The sequence below is a fragment of the Sinocyclocheilus rhinocerous genome, unplaced genomic scaffold (assembly GCF_001515625.1).
Source record: "Sinocyclocheilus rhinocerous isolate Xijiao unplaced genomic scaffold, SAMN03320098_v1.1 scaffold220, whole genome shotgun sequence".
Classification (NCBI taxonomy): Eukaryota; Metazoa; Chordata; class Actinopteri; order Cypriniformes; family Cyprinidae; genus Sinocyclocheilus; species Sinocyclocheilus rhinocerous.
This window is the reverse complement of record NW_015666573.1, coordinates 715,725-732,674: the sequence shown is the minus strand read 5'-3', so window position 1 is coordinate 732,674 and position 16,950 is coordinate 715,725. Positions and strand designations below refer to the sequence as shown.

Sequence of the window (16,950 nt, the reverse complement as noted above, 5' to 3'; positions counted from 1 at the left end):
CTATATATATTTAAACTTGAGTATGTCGCGTCTTATTCCACTCAAACCACATCTGTTGGATTGCTATCTATCTCAATACATCTTGGAGGGCATTTACTTTTGATCTTTTTATGATTGGATAGCTAATCGATTAGTAAAAATCATGAAGTAAATACTCCATAAAGATAGTCTTTTTTCCTGCTGCATGTTTGCTTTGATAGGACATAGTTCATGCTTTGATGTCAATTTAGGTGATGTATTTGATGTTTAATCTGGTGCAAACCAATTTTTTTGGGGGGGGGGGGGAGCCAGAAGCACCTCAGCACTGAAACTCTATGGTGGAGATGTTTGAAATGAAGCATAAATATTTTATAGCAGACTGTAATGAAGAAGACTGAACATAAATCTGTACCATATATTACAGTGGTGAGAAAGAGAAAAAAAATGGGGGTAAGCCCGAATAGTGGAAAACTGAGAGTTACAGTGGTGGTGCAAGAAAGAGTAGGGGAATGAGTCGAGAAGACAGAAAGATGAAAGTCACTGCAAGGAAAGTAAAAAAAAAATGAAAGAGGAAAGGGAACGAGAGATGTGGGCGACTCACTTAGAGACGGTTGTCATGGTAACAAAATAAAATGAAGAACTCAAAAAGGAGCAATCCAGTGAAAGAGGGCAGACAAACTGTTGCGGAGGTGAACTTGGGCACTGAGGCTTGTGACGTTATCAGTATTTCCACGGAGCGCCACCTTGCTGTACCTTTCAAGTCTGGTGCGAGATTTTGTTCACAGAGTCAGGAGTCAAAATAGATAAAAATAAGGTTAAACGTCACTTTAGATGGCTCTTCACGCTTAACACGATTCACACAAGTAGGGCATGTTCTTGGATCAACATCACCCATTTATTGCTCTCGGATTTTAAAGGTAGTGTTGTGGCTGTAATGGTTGACAGTAATCTTGTTCCATTAGTAACAAAGGATGTTGATCCAGAAATAGTGATAGGAGTTGTAAGAATTTACACCATTCTAATTCCTTTTCGATTCCATTACAGATTTGTTTAGTACTTGAAGAAGGCCGATTCAGTCAGTGAATGAGTCATTAGACTTGGTCATAATCGCATTACCGATTCATTTAACACATGAAGACAGATTCAGTCAACGAATGGGTCATTAGACTTGTTCAAGAACTGACTTAAAAGAGTTTGTCAATTCAGTCAGTGAATGAGTCTGATTCTGAAACTCAAAGAGATTGATTCATATGAGTACTGTACAAATATAGAGTTCAGGAATGATTTGTTGAGTCTTTTTGGCCAATTAATTAAAAAGAACTGACTTAAGCATCAGAATCACATTATTAATTGATTTAACAGATGAAGACATATTCAGTCAACGAATGAGTCGTTAGACTGGTTCATAAATTCCATAAATGAATAACTCATTATAGCTCATTTAAAAGAACCCACTTAAAAGACATTACCAATTAATTTAGTACTTGAAGAACAGTTCATTGAATGAATGACTCATTAGATTGATTCGTATGAATTGTACATATGAAGAATTCATTTGACTGAGGCTGATTTAAGCAATCAACAATTAAGTCAATTATTTGCAATTAATACAATTATTTGAAAAATTAACTGAAAAATCATATTGTTTTCTTTAGTACTTGAAGGTCGATTAAGTCAATAAATGAATTGAACTTAAATTAAATGAATCTGTCTCAAAAGAGTCAGAATCACAAATTACACACATCATTCATTGGTATGATTCATTGGTGAATCGTACTACACTGGTTGAGCAGCACTGGTGGAAGAATGTACACATTGAAAAACAGTTGGAACAGAATGTCATGACAACCTTTTGGTTCCAGTATTTTTTGTACCCGTTTCTGAATAAGAATATCCAGGAACACTTCCTTCTTGTGTAAATCACATTGTGCACCTCTTCATGGGTTCATTATTTTGGGCAACACCACCAACACCATTACTGAAAACCTCTCCACAGCTGAATCGTAGCATTTCCAGAAATGTGTGAGTGTCCAAGAATATGTACATTTCTGTGTGCATGAATGTGTAGCGTCTGGACCACTCAAACACACAATATATATTTTGGTAAGAAAGTTATTTCCCTTAACCAGGAAATTAACGTTCTTAGAATTGACAAGACAGTTGACCCTGAGAGGTCAAGTAAATATCTACAGCGGATCTAAAATATTCATAATTAATTATAACTAGTTATGATTAATTATTCATATTTCCCATGAGCTGATTCGTTACAAATGTGTAAATATAATTTCCTAGTGGGAAACAGGAGCAGTGCCAGTACATGTTCCCTCAGTGACACGAACTCCGTAAGGACAGCAGCTGCCGCCTGAGGCCAAGCTTTCAGTTTCCTCTCTCTAAACCCTTTTTTTTTGTCTCAGATCTCCTCTTCTCTCTAACCTGTCTCTCTCTCTCTCTCTTTTAGTCTGTCTCTAAGTCTTCCCTCTCCCTCCCTATTTTTCTCTCCATAGCCTTGCTGCTGTGCTCTCTCTCTCTGCCCTGTCCTCTCCTGTTGTCTTCCTCTGTCTCTCAGTGTGCACTGCTCTGACAGTTAGCAGAGGCAGCTGTTTACACTCATTTATACCCCAATCATCGTGCTTAGTGCTTTAGGCTACTTCTCTATGTGCCCTTTATTTCAACAGAATCCTCATCAATACTCTATAGGACAGAACATAAATCATCAGGAGGCATTCATGTTTCTGAAACACCTTGATTACCTGGATTTATAATGACAGCTAAACAGTCACTATTACAGCTGCTACTATTATATAAAAAGAGTTGTGCACTTCTGAATTGACTATTTGCAGTTCTAAATGGTGTTAAAACTAAGGATTTCAGGGCACAGGCATCCTGTGCTTCACACTGTATGAATTTTCAGTGCAGCTTTACATATGTGAGATACTGTCATCATCTCATCGATGACAGAATATGATCACTATGTTCAAGCACAACTGATTGGCTTTCCCGATACCTTCAATAATCTCCGATTAGTAGCACACTATGGCCATTTGTATTCATTATGTGTTGACAGATGCTCATATTTCTTAGTAGGATTATAGCACCTTTATTAATGATTATTTGTAGTGTCTATATTAATGCCCCTGGAAGACTGTAATGTAGGACGGTTTACACAGAGTGATTTACATATGCTCAGGTTATGCCGTACCTAAACTGATTTTGATCTGATCACAAAAGCGCCCTTGGCTGTAAGTTGGATATATTAATACAGGCCACATTTTTATTTCATCTGAAATAATTACATAGGAACTGTTGTAGTTAATGAGTCCAAATATAGGAGATTATCCTGTCAGTCTAATTTATATAATTAGACTGACAGGATAATCTCACATCTGTGCGACTTTCATGGGGTTGACTATTTTAGAGGGAAATAAGAACTTTAGACATTTACTGATTTATTACATTTTTAGAGGGCCAATCTTTCCAGGTTTTGCACAGTTAGCTAAACATATGTCTAAAAGTCTTTTAAAACAAAACACTACAATACATTTTTGTGATATATTTGTGATTTACAGTGAATTAATAAATTGTATTTATTCTATTCTGTGATTGAAGGAATATGGTTTGTTGTCATGTGTGTAAAAAACGCTTCTAATGTTTAAACATTCTTTTTGGAGCCTCTTAGTAGATTTGTAGGCACAAATTTGAATACGGTTTTTGTTTTGATTGTGAATGACTCAGCGTGTTTAGTGAATCGGTTGAGTGAATGATTCAGTGAGTGACTTGCTCATAGCACACAAAAAGACTCGGTATTGCCACCTACTGGTTCATTAATGTAACCTACAAAAAAAGACTGACCGAAGTAAAGATTTGCGACACTAGGATGAATCAAATTCACCACCACTAGCTTTTTTTCCCTAATTTTTATGTTTACTGGATCGTTTGAAGACCTCATTGAAACCTATTTGCAGGCGCAGTTTCTTCATTATGGTGATAGGGCGATGCACCACCAAAGTGTGAAAGGGAGGATTTTTTTTATCACATTCAACCACAGTGTTACGCTAGCTGTCACTATTCTTGAATCTTTGTTCTGCCTGGATATATAGTCCAATCAACGTCAAGTCACATTATGTGGAGTACCTCCCCTTTATGTGCAATTTCACTCTGGCTGAGAATCGTCCCGAGTGTGACTTCCATACAAAGATTTTTTTTTTGCAATCAGTCTGAATCCGAAATCGCCCCCTATACCCTCATTCACTATTCCCTACATTAGTCCACTAAAACAGTTCACTTGAAGGAGTAAATGAAAACTTGTGAGTGAATTCGACACTGAGTGTGCTGGAAGGACTGCCGCATTTACATAGTTTGTGCTTGCTGTTTAATAATCATTTGAAACTGGCAGCTCCAGTAGTAAGATGAATGGATTTATCTTGAACTCTGTCATGAAAATGATGTATAAACCTCAATTTAAAAAATTAATAATCAATTTACAAAGAATTTATACCTGTATTAGGCTGTTGGATTGAATGAGTGCACTCGATAATGTCCACTAAGGTTTCTGACACCACTTAAAATGGCTGTCCCCTCAAATAGTGCCCTAATTAAGCATATAGGGGGTGATTTCGGACACAGGCACTGCGTCTGAAATCGCATACTTCCCTACTATATAGTACAGGGGTGGCGAACTCCGGTCCTGGAGAGCCACAGCCCTGCAGAGTTCAGCTCCAACCCTAATTAAAACTCACCTGCCTGTAGCTTCCTAGTAACCATTCAGACCTTGATTAGCTTGTTCAGGTGTGTTTGATTAGGGTTGAAGCGAAACTCTGCAGGGCTGCGGCTCTCCAGGACCGACATTCGCCACCCCTGATATAGTAGGTGACAAACAGTATGTGAGGCGAGTAGTATGTCGAAAATAGGCGAAAAGTACCCGGATAAGCTACTTCTTCCTGTCGGATTCTGAAGTGCGCATTCGTTGGACACTTTACTTTCTCATGAGGCCACAGAAGAGGATTTATGAATGGCAGTGAAATGATGCAACTGACGCTGGTAGGTCATGTGACAGTAACAACATGGCAGATGTCGTTCGTCATTCAAACTACCCATATTCATACTGGCCGAATTCAAAACGGAAGTGAGCATCCTTATGCCCTACTCCCTTCGAAGAGCAGAGCCCTCGAAGTGTGTTCTTTGAAGGGTGTCGGGCATTACTGTCTCATAAGCGTTTGGAACTCCCTTGATGAAAGGAATGACTGACCAAATGTCACCTTGACCATGCTGCGCGTGCATGCAGCATTCAGCACTTCATCAGTTGTTGCAAATAAATATTTCTTATTATTATTATTTTATTCAAATTAAAATTCTAATTGTGTCTTATTTACTATTCATCTTTTTCAAACTAAACTTAGGCTACTTAAACTTGCTTTCACTACTGACTCAAATCATATTTCTATCACTGACAAAAAAATATTTTGTCTTACATTAAAATAAAGACAAATTTAATTAGCCTATTCTATTTACATTTGTATGTGAACTCGAAATCAACCCCAACTTTGCTTTAAAAAGCATTACAATATCTCCTAACCGAAGATCACATGATCACAAACGGAAATCACTTCTGTGAAGTGACCATCCCATGTTCCCTTCGCTAATGGAATTCTGCCCTGCGTTCCATTCAGAAAGACTCATCCCTATGCCCTAATCCCTTCAAAGGGTTTACCCTCCGGAGTGAGAGCTTCGAAGGGATGAAGGGTGTAGGGGTAAAAAAAACTCTTTTTTTGGAATGCACATCTTAACGAGACAATCAAGCAGGCGCCTTCGTCATACATTTTGTACGCTGTTGACCCCCAGTCGGCTTTTACGTTAAATATAATGTATATATGCAATGTAATGTAATGTGATGTAATGCAGTATATTTGTAATGTATATTGTGTCTATGTATTGGAAACATTTGAATAGACTGATAAAGGTAGCTGTAAAGTATTTTGTTGAAGTACAATGTCGTTTTGACCATAATAATCCAGAAGCCCCTCACTGCAGAACACAAGATCCAGGGGGCCTGGTTAGATCCACATCTAGGGGGTGGAGATTGGTAGGTTTAGGGGTGGAGATGGGTGGGTTTAGGGATCAGGGGGTGGAGACGGGTAGGTTTAGGTATATGTAAGGTGGGAGGAGTTGGATCTGGATCCAATCACGCCCCCTGGATCTTGTGTTCTGCAGTGAGGACCATCTCTAATAATGTGCCAAATCTAACTCTAAATATTACAGTAGTATAGAAAAATACTATGCATACATTTATAGGTGAAGTCGAACTCTGTGACGCCAAACACTGTGCAAATTATCATGGGGGCCCGAAGTGTCCATCAGTTGTACCCAGGGCCGGTAGCTGACGCGGGGCCCGGTGCGAGGTAGGGAGCGGGACCCCCCTCGGTACGTTCACCGTGGGGCCCCCTCAAGTGGAGGGCCCGGTGCGACCGCACCAGTTGCACCCCCCTAAGGACGGCCCTGGTTGAACTCTTCAAAATCCTTCATTCCGAAGGGCCCTTTGAAGTGGTCAGTTTTGAGCCCTTCAAGGGCGCAAAAAAGCCGTTTGGAATTCTAGAACGTATTTTTTAACAGTCGTGAAGTAAATTCAAATTCAAATGTAGTACCCACAGAGAGTATGTGTTCCGGGACGGCTAGCACTAACGTGCTTTCGTCATAATACAAAACTTAACTTAACTTAAACTTAACTTGTGCAAACATACCTCTATTAATTATCTTTAAGCTGAAGTCAGGTCAGGACTAGTCTGAATGGCCTGAATAAAGCAAACCCAATATCTCACCAGTAAAGTTTTGATGGATGAGGATTATATTGGAGGTAAAGACAATTACAGTGAAATACAAGAGTCGTATACATGAATAGACTAGCACGAGTCCGTTATTATTAATGTGCAAATAAACAGACCGTGTCTGTGCGCTCACTGATAGCTTTTTGCATGAGAACATTTCAGTATGATCGCATGTCTGGCAAGTGTTTTATAATGGACACTAACTGAAGAAGCATGTTTTTATAGGAGTTTGCTGCGGTCATTTGTGTTTATATACAGTATATGGGCATCAACACACTTGACTGTTCACTGGGGATGTCGAGCCGCCTTCAGATCGCCACATTCAACAAATTCAGAATGTTTGGTTACACATTATTTTAAGGTGTCCTTGTTACAGTGTAATTATACATTTAAGTACTGAGTAATATTAATTAACTACATGTACTTACTATATGGTTAGGGTTTGGTTTAGGTTTACTTGCATGTAATTATTATGCATAACTAATTGTTGTTATTATAGTAGTAAGTACATGTAAGGACACCTTAAAATAAAGTGTTAACAAATGTTTTTATTTACTAATTTGTGTTTTGCTCTGTTTAATAATTCTGAATGGATCGCTATATGTCTATATACAGTCAGGTTAAGGCGACTGGTATTGTGGTCTGTTGGCATCACCGTGTGCTCCTGTTTGGTATTGCAGCTTGACTTGTAGTTATAGAAAATGTTGTAAACAAATGACATTTATTTTTTCCTCACAGTTTTTGCTGTTGCACTGTATACATAAATTGTGAATTATGAAATAATTAAATAATGTTTTAAAATATGTTTTAATTTATCTTGAAAAATTCTTTCAGAAATTTTGTGAGAATCATCCTCAAACTTAATCTTGAACTTGGTAAAACAATTATCTTTATTTAAAATGTTTCAAGTGTTAATACTTTTCCTTTTGTTATACTGGGATAAATCATACTGGGATGTAGGCTATGCTAAAATTGTAGGACGTTGCGCCCTATACCTGAAAAATGTTCCACCATCCGCCACTGTATAATTGCATGAAAAAGAATAACTTTTTCATACAAGTATATTATAGGAGGTCTCACCCCTCCGCCCAATATTCTCCTTCTTTATCCCTTCTCTCTCTCTCTCTCTCTCTCTCCATGCATCAGTATGTGTTTAACACTGCACGCGCACTGGAGCCCGTGAGCGGAGACGAGGCTCGTTTAGTATTCCGTGCACAAGGCGAAGGAGGGAGAAGGGAGGGAGGACAGAGAGCGAAATAGAGAGAAAAAACGAGGCTGTGAAGACAGGCGAAAACACAAAAAGAGAGGAGGAAGAGGGGAGCGGAGAGACGCCTCCTCTGTCCCTCTCGGTCTACCCTTTGGTATCCGTCTGTCCCAGGTGCGGTATTTCAGCCTTTATCTGTCTTTGGGTGTGCGGGGCGGATGTTATGATGTTGCTGTTGTAACGCGTCGCACGAGAAAATTAATATTTGGATGAATGTGAGCTCGGAAGAGAGAGTGTGGATATAATGTAGACAGTCGTTCTGTTTGAGATCTGCATTGCTTTTAACGGTACAGACTCTCTACGGATTGTTGTGTTCAGGTTATCCATATTATATCTGTGTATTTGTGCGCGCGCGCTTATGTGTTGTAAAGGTCTGTACGTCTGTCCGGTATCGTCGTGCAAAAACCTCTCAGCGGCTTCAGTAATCTTCATTTATCATCTGCAAAATCATGCATGAATATGTGCTGAGCATCGTGACCCCGCATTTTCAGATGTGCATATGTGTGTGTGCAACATTGTATAGAGGGATTATCAGTCAGACACTGTCACTTATGTAATTCTGTTCTTAACTTCCATATTTCCTACTCTACATGCTTAATCTGCATATGCATATATAATTCAAGAGGAAAGGATTTGAAATGTACATATGAAGCTTCCCTCCTCTTCAACCCCTTATCAGTTGTTCCTTCCCCTCTAAACCCCACCCCTCCCCACAGTCTTCAAAGGCAGGCTTACATGGGCTTCTACCAGGCACAGGACCATAATTATGCAAATATTAATACATCCATATGGAACCGTCACAGGAATCCTCTCCTTAGCTCCATATAATTCTAGAAACTTCCCACCCCCCTTGCGAATTTGTTTATTAATTACTTGGACTAATTTGATTATTCTTTCAGCTAGTCTGAGGAAGTCTGCAGATTCCATCTGGTCCTGAGGCTAACTTGAAGCAGACTTTTACTTGCAATGTCCATTTGCAACTGTTTTGTACAGGTTAGACTGTTTTTGAATAGGACTGAACTCCTTTAAGACACTGAAAACAGTGTTACAGCATGCTCTAAGATACCCCAGCTTGCAGCCACAAGCCACGAAGGCCTAAAGTATCTTATCATATTACAGGGATATGAAATATCACCCCTGTCTTTGGCCAGCGGCGGAGGTCCGGTTGTGTAAATGACAGCAGCCGATGGCAGGGCAGTTTGTTTAGTATCCAGTGAATAGGCCAGACACTGGAGAGGATGGAGAATGTGTCCAGGAACTCACAGTGTCATGGCAGATATGAGCAAGACGATGAGATGACGCAGTGATCTGGCTGAGTGTTCTTAAGCAGAGGTTGTGACCACGCTGAAGGCCGTTTAGCCTGGTTTCCTCTTCCAGTGCATTCCAGTGATTTAAGGGAGTGACATGGTACCAGGCGACAAAAGAGTTGGAAGGGTTAGAAAAGCAAGAGAGCGACGGCATTGGAGGGAGAGAGGGAGATGAAGAGAAATTGCTACACGAGTCTACTAAAACAGCATTGTTATCATTTATTCATTCATTTCCACTTTGCAGAAAGTCTGGAAACATTTTGTTTTGAAGCCAGAGGTGTAAAGAAAATTACTGCTATCTTCCGACAGGTTTAAAAAAAAAAAAGCAGCAGTCTTACAGAAAACGAAAGCAGATTAGACTCCCGATGACACTGCAGATAAGACCACAGGCATGGAGGTGATACAGTGAGTGTGAGGAAAAAAAATGGAACATAAAAAGAAGGAAAGAAAGAAAAACCACAATGGCTTCATTAAGAAATTACTCTAATATCCTATTGGTTATACTTAATGGATTTACATCCCTTGTCAATAGGAGTGTTCAAATTCATAGCCTCAGTTGAGAAGAAAAGGATTAGCCATCATTTTTCTTTTACAATTAGTCTCAGTCACATCTATCAATTTCAGGGGAATAAGGGAAGTTGTGAGGCAGGATTCCATTGAGTAATGAGGAAAGGCGGGAAAACTTCAAATGGAGGCAGGCGATTGTGGAAACTACAAATGCTTCTTACATACGGAATGTGGAATGTGCCTCATATTTGCCTAAAATGTACATTTGTTATTCTCAATGTATCTTAGTGGTGCTTTAAGCTAAAACATTCAATGGCAATAAGCTGCTACATACTCACACATCACATTATATACTTAATGGATTTGTTAGAAGGGTTCAAATTTGTAGTCTCAGAAGAGAAGATTGCAAATATGCAAAATTAATAAATGTACACATTACATTTTTTAAAGTTGCATTTGGAGATGGATTACATGGATCAGAAATGGTTGGCATCCCATGACACCTCTGATTTCCATAACACAGCAACTAAAACATTTGTTTATATTTACATATCTGCATATTTAAACACTAGATTTGAGACTGGAGAACAGCTCAAAGAGTTGCAATACTGAAGCAGACTGCCAAACAAAAAAAAATAGATACATTTTATAATGTGTATGGTTTGAATGATGTGCATATATTTGATCCTGTGGATCTTCATCTTATGCCAGATTCTTTGCAAGCAAAATGGAAGACCCTGCATCCGGGCATGTCGAGGTTTGTCATCTTTTGAAGACTTTACAGCAACTTGACCATTAGCCTACAAACCAGTCAACTTAAATAGGACAGTGGACGTTGCCTGCGGGACAGAACTAATTGCATCGTTCTTATTAATAATTCTTAAATAATTTCACCTCAGGGCCGAGGACTGAACCTCAGACCCATCTGCTCTCTGCTGTATAAACAGGCAGTGACCTGAGCGACTGCTGCTGATCTGTGGTGTTGACGGACAGCCCCTCTGACAGATCTCGACTTGAGACACCTGACAGTTGTGTAGTGAATGCCAGGTGTCTTATGTATGAACAGTCAGCAACATTATTATTGTCAGTAACTTGCCTTACGACAACCCACATTTGTGAGTGCTGGCTGCAGTTATTTAGAGGTTATTAGGACCAGTTGTATTGTAGGATGGCCTCATTTGTCACGCTAGCTCATGCCCGCCAAAACGTCTGCAAATCTGCTTGAATGGATCAAACTGGTGGAAATAGACTAATTACAAATTAAAAAATTCATCCACTCGGACATCATTGCTTTCAGTCACGTCCGAAATGATATAAATGTGAAATGATGATTTGTGTGCCATTTTTAGAGGACACTCCGCTTTTAAATTAAAGCTGCACCTCTGTTCCTGTGACCTTTTATTACGCTTGCAGTGTTTTACAAGGATTTATTGACTGATAGTCAAAAAAGGTGATTATTAATGATTGACAATCTGCAAAAAAAAAAAAAATTTGCTTTTGTACATTATTATTGTAATTACTATTTTTGAAGTACTAGAATTTGTTAAAAAAAATTAATACACTTTAAATGTTATTTGTGTTATTTGTTTTTAATTTTAAATTAAACAAGATATAATAAATTAGAATATAAATATTATGCATTTGCTTGTTAATAGTGAAGTCCACACTACGGTGTGTGATGTTTTTTTGTTTTGTGATAAGCTGATTCAAACCGATTGTTCATTTTGTGATTAAACAGAATTTACAAAGTAACATTTTTAAATGGTTTTTAGTTGTAATGTAAAGTGTTGTTATTGTTTTTATGTTTATTTCAACATCAAGTGCTCTACTGAGATCATCTCTTCTGCTTTGAAATCACTTATTGTTGTCCGTCATTCAGTGACACAGCGACCTGATCTAGTCTTTCTGCTTTCTGGGTGTTGTGTGAATTGTCTAGACACCAAACAGAGCTGCAACCTTCAAATGTTTCCATATTTAATGGCAATGCAATTATGGCCATTTTGATGGATGTCTCGAAATATTGACCTTTCTGGTTGTTTGTGTCCGTGTTCATACCCAGATAATCATTGCATTTTATTATAGGTTTTCATTTCTAGTGTGTGATTGGACAGGGGCTTTTATGGCCTTTATGACATGATTGGACTGTGGCAATTGTGTCTGGCTTGCGTGCGATTGGACAGTGACCATACAGGTTGCTGGGGTCCCTGTTGTGGGGTATTGCTTTTCCTGGAGATATCGATTGAGACCTGGGCAGCAGTCAATGGAATGTCTGAGACAGGTTTCTTGTTCTGTTGTCCGCGTGTTTCATGTCGGTGTCACTTTTGCATGGATTTTACCACCACATTATTCTATTTCGGCTTTTTTCCATATGCACAGCCCATAATGCCCTGAGTGTCGGTGTAGTTTTATTACAGCATATCACTTGTAAATGCCTGTCCTCTAGACATTTACACTTGCATCACAATGCTTTTTCCGTCTGGACTCCAAGGCCACATGCTATATGCCCTTAGACTTCTTTTTCTTCTAAAGCCTTATAGTTTGTCTTGCTCTTACTTTCTCTTTCATTGCCTCTTTCTTTCACCTGCTCTCCCCTCTCAGTTCCTCTCTAACTTTGTTCTCAATCGACCTGGCATTTCTGAACAGTGACACTGTAGTTCGCTGCCAGACAGCCATCTTTCAGATTGAGCAGCATTTTTAAGTCAAACTCAGACAGATTTACAGGCTGAACTGTGGTGAGGAGAGCAGACAAGAGTTGGGGGGGGGGGTGCGTTTTAATGAGATAATCTGAGGCTCATTTTTACAATGGACTGAAGATCTGAGATAGACAGTTAAACGGACCTCAGTCTGTTTGGGTTTCCTTTAGATGACGCTCCGGACTGATGGACCACTTCGGCACGCAGATTAGGCAAGGATCGAATGAGTGTGTGGGTGAACATCTTGACCTGAGTCCTGCCCCGAATGACTTATAGCTGTACTTAAGGCTTTGACTGATTGATTGATTGATTGATGGATCAGAGTGGGAAAGATGGATGGAAAAGACTCAGCTAGCTGGAGAGAAACCATCCACCTTACAATGAAAGACCAATGACATTTTACAGACCTAAAAAGCATGAAAGAATAGTCTATCAGAATGATAGATGGACGATCGGCTCAATAAGAGGAGGTGTCCCGTCAGAGAGAAACAGATCAGACTTCTTGAGGGATTTCACTGGCTTGAAAAAACTCTGACGATCATTGAATCGATTTGCATATTGATAGATTTGCACACTTTTTCTGGGCTTGCACTGTTTTAGCTGATGCAGAGAGGGGATGAAGACGGAGAGACAGAGGGGGTGGAAAGAAACACTTGGAGGAGCGCTGAGACACGGAGCAAAAGAGAAGGCAAATGAAAGATGGAGCTTTGACCTGGTTTTGTGAGACAGAATGAGCACAGAACAAAGGAAGAATACTGAGAGATATCATAGATATAGATCCTCATGCTGACAAATTATATACACACGGTCCCTCAGCAGATGAATTGCTACAACATTTTTTTTTCCCAATGCTGTCTGATTTGTGAAAACACAGATGTGTAACATGTATTTTAGGTTCTTTGTAATTCAAAAATCATAACATTTTGATCATTGTAAACTAGATAGCAAAAATGTCTTTATGGTAACACTGCATTAAAGTCCTCTTTATGGAAAAAGTGCTGGTAGCTTTACTCCTTAGTGTAGATCTGAACTGTATTCTAATCCATTAATGTAAAGCTTCTTGAAATTACAAATTGATGAACTCTGTCTAGTGCTGTGGTGTTGATGTAATAAAATGTTGTGAATATTGGCCTACTTAACGTGAACCTTAAGTGCATTTATCCTCTACATGAGGGTTCAAAGTTTGCCCATTCAAAAGCATGAAAAACAAGGTTTGTTTTAGTGTTTTCGATTCTCTTCGTCTGCAGTGTGCTGTGAGTGTGAGAACTGTTCTGTGTTGTGTGATTGTGTTGTGTCACGCCCCATTTTCACATTTGGTGTGGACAGACAAATTGCCTGTCACTAGAATCTTGTTGCGTTGCACTCTGTTAGGATTCGGTGTTAACCATGAAGGTGAAGTGTGTACCGAATTACAATGTTAAAATGCTTTTTGGCAAGGATACTTCTAAATAAACTTAAGTACAAAATATAATAAAAATAGAAACAGTTATTTCAAATTGTAATAATATTTCACAATATAATTTTTTACCACATTTTTTATGAAATAAATGCATAAGATACTTTTTTCAAAAAAAATTAATCATACAGACCCCACATTTTTAAATAGTAGTGTATGTTTTGTCTGCAATACTTATTTGGATTCAGTATAATAATTATGAAACTAATCCCAGTTTAGTATTTGTGAACAGGTATTATTACAGTATGTCATCCTGACACAACAACATTTGCATAACCAATAGTGTGAGTTTGGGGTGGGGCTATCATTTAATCAGACCAATGGTCTGAAAACATGAATTATTATGCAGTTCTCTTTGGTAACACTAGTGGTGCTGAAATTTCACACTTTAGCTTTAAAGATATCAAACAGAATCGCAAAATATGTTATTGATCGAACATATAGCCCCGCTCAAACCTCACATCATTGGTTGAGCCAATGTATCAGGCAGCTCAAATCAGTGGCGGCTCGTGGGTTTTAAAATAGAGGAGGCACACTAATTGTATTGGTCTGGGGATCCCTGCCGATTATTATTATTATTTGCTTAACTACTTTAAAATGGCTTTTTGGTTGCTTTTAGTCGGAAAACGCATTGGTTGATATCAGAAGGTTTCTTTTCTCAACACTCCTCAGCGCTGAAAGTGAACACTCGTTGGTGATTGGCAAATTTTTTTTACCAACGGAGGCACAAGAGCTCAGCGTCTCCCCCGGCCTCCCCCTACCCTTCTCTATCATTAGCGGTTGCAAATACATCAGCAGGTTCGGCACATTCGCGATAGAAAAGCGGCGCTTTCACGTTATGGTATTACAACTGTGAAATTACAAACAAAAAATACACATTCTGAGACATGAACTGAAATGAATTTGTGAATTTTATTAACATTAAAACGTCCTCCTCCCATTTTCACCTCAAAATTATGGGGAAGCTGTGCCTCCCCTGCCTCCCCCGACGAGCCGCCACTGGCTCAAATTAACATTACAAGTTTAGCATCGAAATTACTTGCCACCTTTAATCTTCAGAGTATCATGCAACAACAGCTTACAAGATAAACTTGTTTTGTGGTTGACCACATCCTCGTTCCCAAGATGCACTGTACAAGGAGAGCTGTTTGTCTTTGGGAAGAAACAGATAACCAGAATGACTGCTTCTTCTCTGCATGCTATTGAGCTCTGCGAACACAGCGGGTTGCCTTGATAATTTAACCATAAATTTTTTACAGCAGTTTTTTTAATGATGTGTGCCTCATTTTTTCTCTCTCTCTCACACACTCTCCCTCTCTTTTCAGGCAGTTTCAAAGCTCCTGTAGAACATTCCAGAAATACAGCCAAGGACCACAATGAGCCGTAAAGCTTGAATGGAAAAACAAAGAGAGAAACCTAGTGGAAATAGACCATACATCTCAAATTCAACCCTGCCCTGATGCAGCTTTAAGGACTGAGCCTGCAAACACTTTCCTCTTCCCTGACTGATGATTTAACTGAGAGTAATAGTCCACAAAATCTAGGCTATGCTTTCTGAACAACAGAGCTATATATAGTCTCGCTGTTTATCCATTGAGCAAATTCTTAATATCTATGTGAATTGAATTGGTTTCGACCTTCTTCACCATGACAAGGACTCAGGGATGTCATTGTCATCCTTTATAACAAGTATGTGCACAAAAACATCTTGTGAGCAAAGCACATTCAATTCAATAATGGATTTTACATAATGAATGCATGCATTGTCTTCTCCTCCCTTGCTCTCATTTCTTCTTTTTTCCCTCTCTCCTGTTTTTTTCCCCCAGGAGCCTATGTTATTATTGAAAAGGGTGATTGTGGCACACTTACCAATGGGTTTAGCAACCATTAACGCTTTCAATTAACGGTCATAAAGAGACCATCTCGTCTCCTTCAGAATCCAAAACGAGCACCTGTATTATCGGAATCGGCAGAAAGTGGCCAGACATACCCTCTCCGCTCAGTTGGTGTGGGCGGTGAGAGCTACGCCGCGATTGGTTGAGTGCAGGGTGGGTGTGCGATGCGGATTGGAGGATGTCGGGGGACTGGGAAGACGACCTTTGTAAGAAGGCGTTGGTGCTGGTGGAGGAACTGTGCTTCCGGTCTGGAGGCTTGAGCCAGAGTGCGAGCTGTCAGGAGTTCAGCTACATGATGAGAGGACCTAACGGACAGCTGAACACAGGTAAGAGCACAGCACAACCTGTTAAAAGGATAGTTGATCCAAAAAAGACCATTTACTCACTTTCATGTTGTTACGAACCAGTTTGACTTACTATTTTTCTCCATGGTACTCAAAAGGAGCCATTGTGCAAAGTGCTCTCTTGTCCATGCAGTAACAATGAATGGGGACTACAAAAAGAGCTCAAAGGCATCATAAAAGTGGTCCATATGACTTACAGTGGGTACGGAAAGTATTCAGACCCCCTTAAATTTTTCACTCTTTGTTATATTGCAGCCGTTTGCTAAAATCATTTAAGTTAATTTTTTTCCCTCATTAATGTACACACAGCACCCCATATTGACAGAAAAACACAGAATTGTTGACATTTTTGCAGATTTATTAAAAAAAAAGAAAAACTGAAATATTACATTAATGAGGAAAAAAAATTTACTTAAATGATTTTAGCAAATGGCTGCAATATAACAAAGAGTGAAAAATTTAAGGGGGTCTGAATACTTTCCGTACACACTGTATATTCTAAGTTTTCTGAAGTTTCACAGAAGAAAGTCTTACAGGTTTGGAATGACAGGAGGGCGAGTCATAAATGATGACAGAATTTTCATTTTTGGGTGAACTATCACTTTAAAGCCTATTCAGAGCTTGAATTGCAATGATTTATGTATGACGTCTAACCAAAATACTGACTTGGACCTGACAAACGGCCTA

At 39.1% G+C, this 16,950-nt stretch overlaps 1 long non-coding RNA gene across 1 annotated transcript; it reads left to right on the top strand.

Annotated features, from left to right (window-relative positions):
* Positions 1-7,973: 7,973 nt before the first annotated feature.
* LOC107732859 (uncharacterized) lies at positions 7,974-15,951 on the top strand. The gene is made up of 3 exons (XR_001638913.1): positions 7,974-8,175; positions 15,350-15,713; positions 15,851-15,951. It is a non-coding gene; the product is annotated as an uncharacterized LOC107732859 (long non-coding RNA).
* The last annotated feature ends 999 nt before the right edge of the window (positions 15,952-16,950 follow it).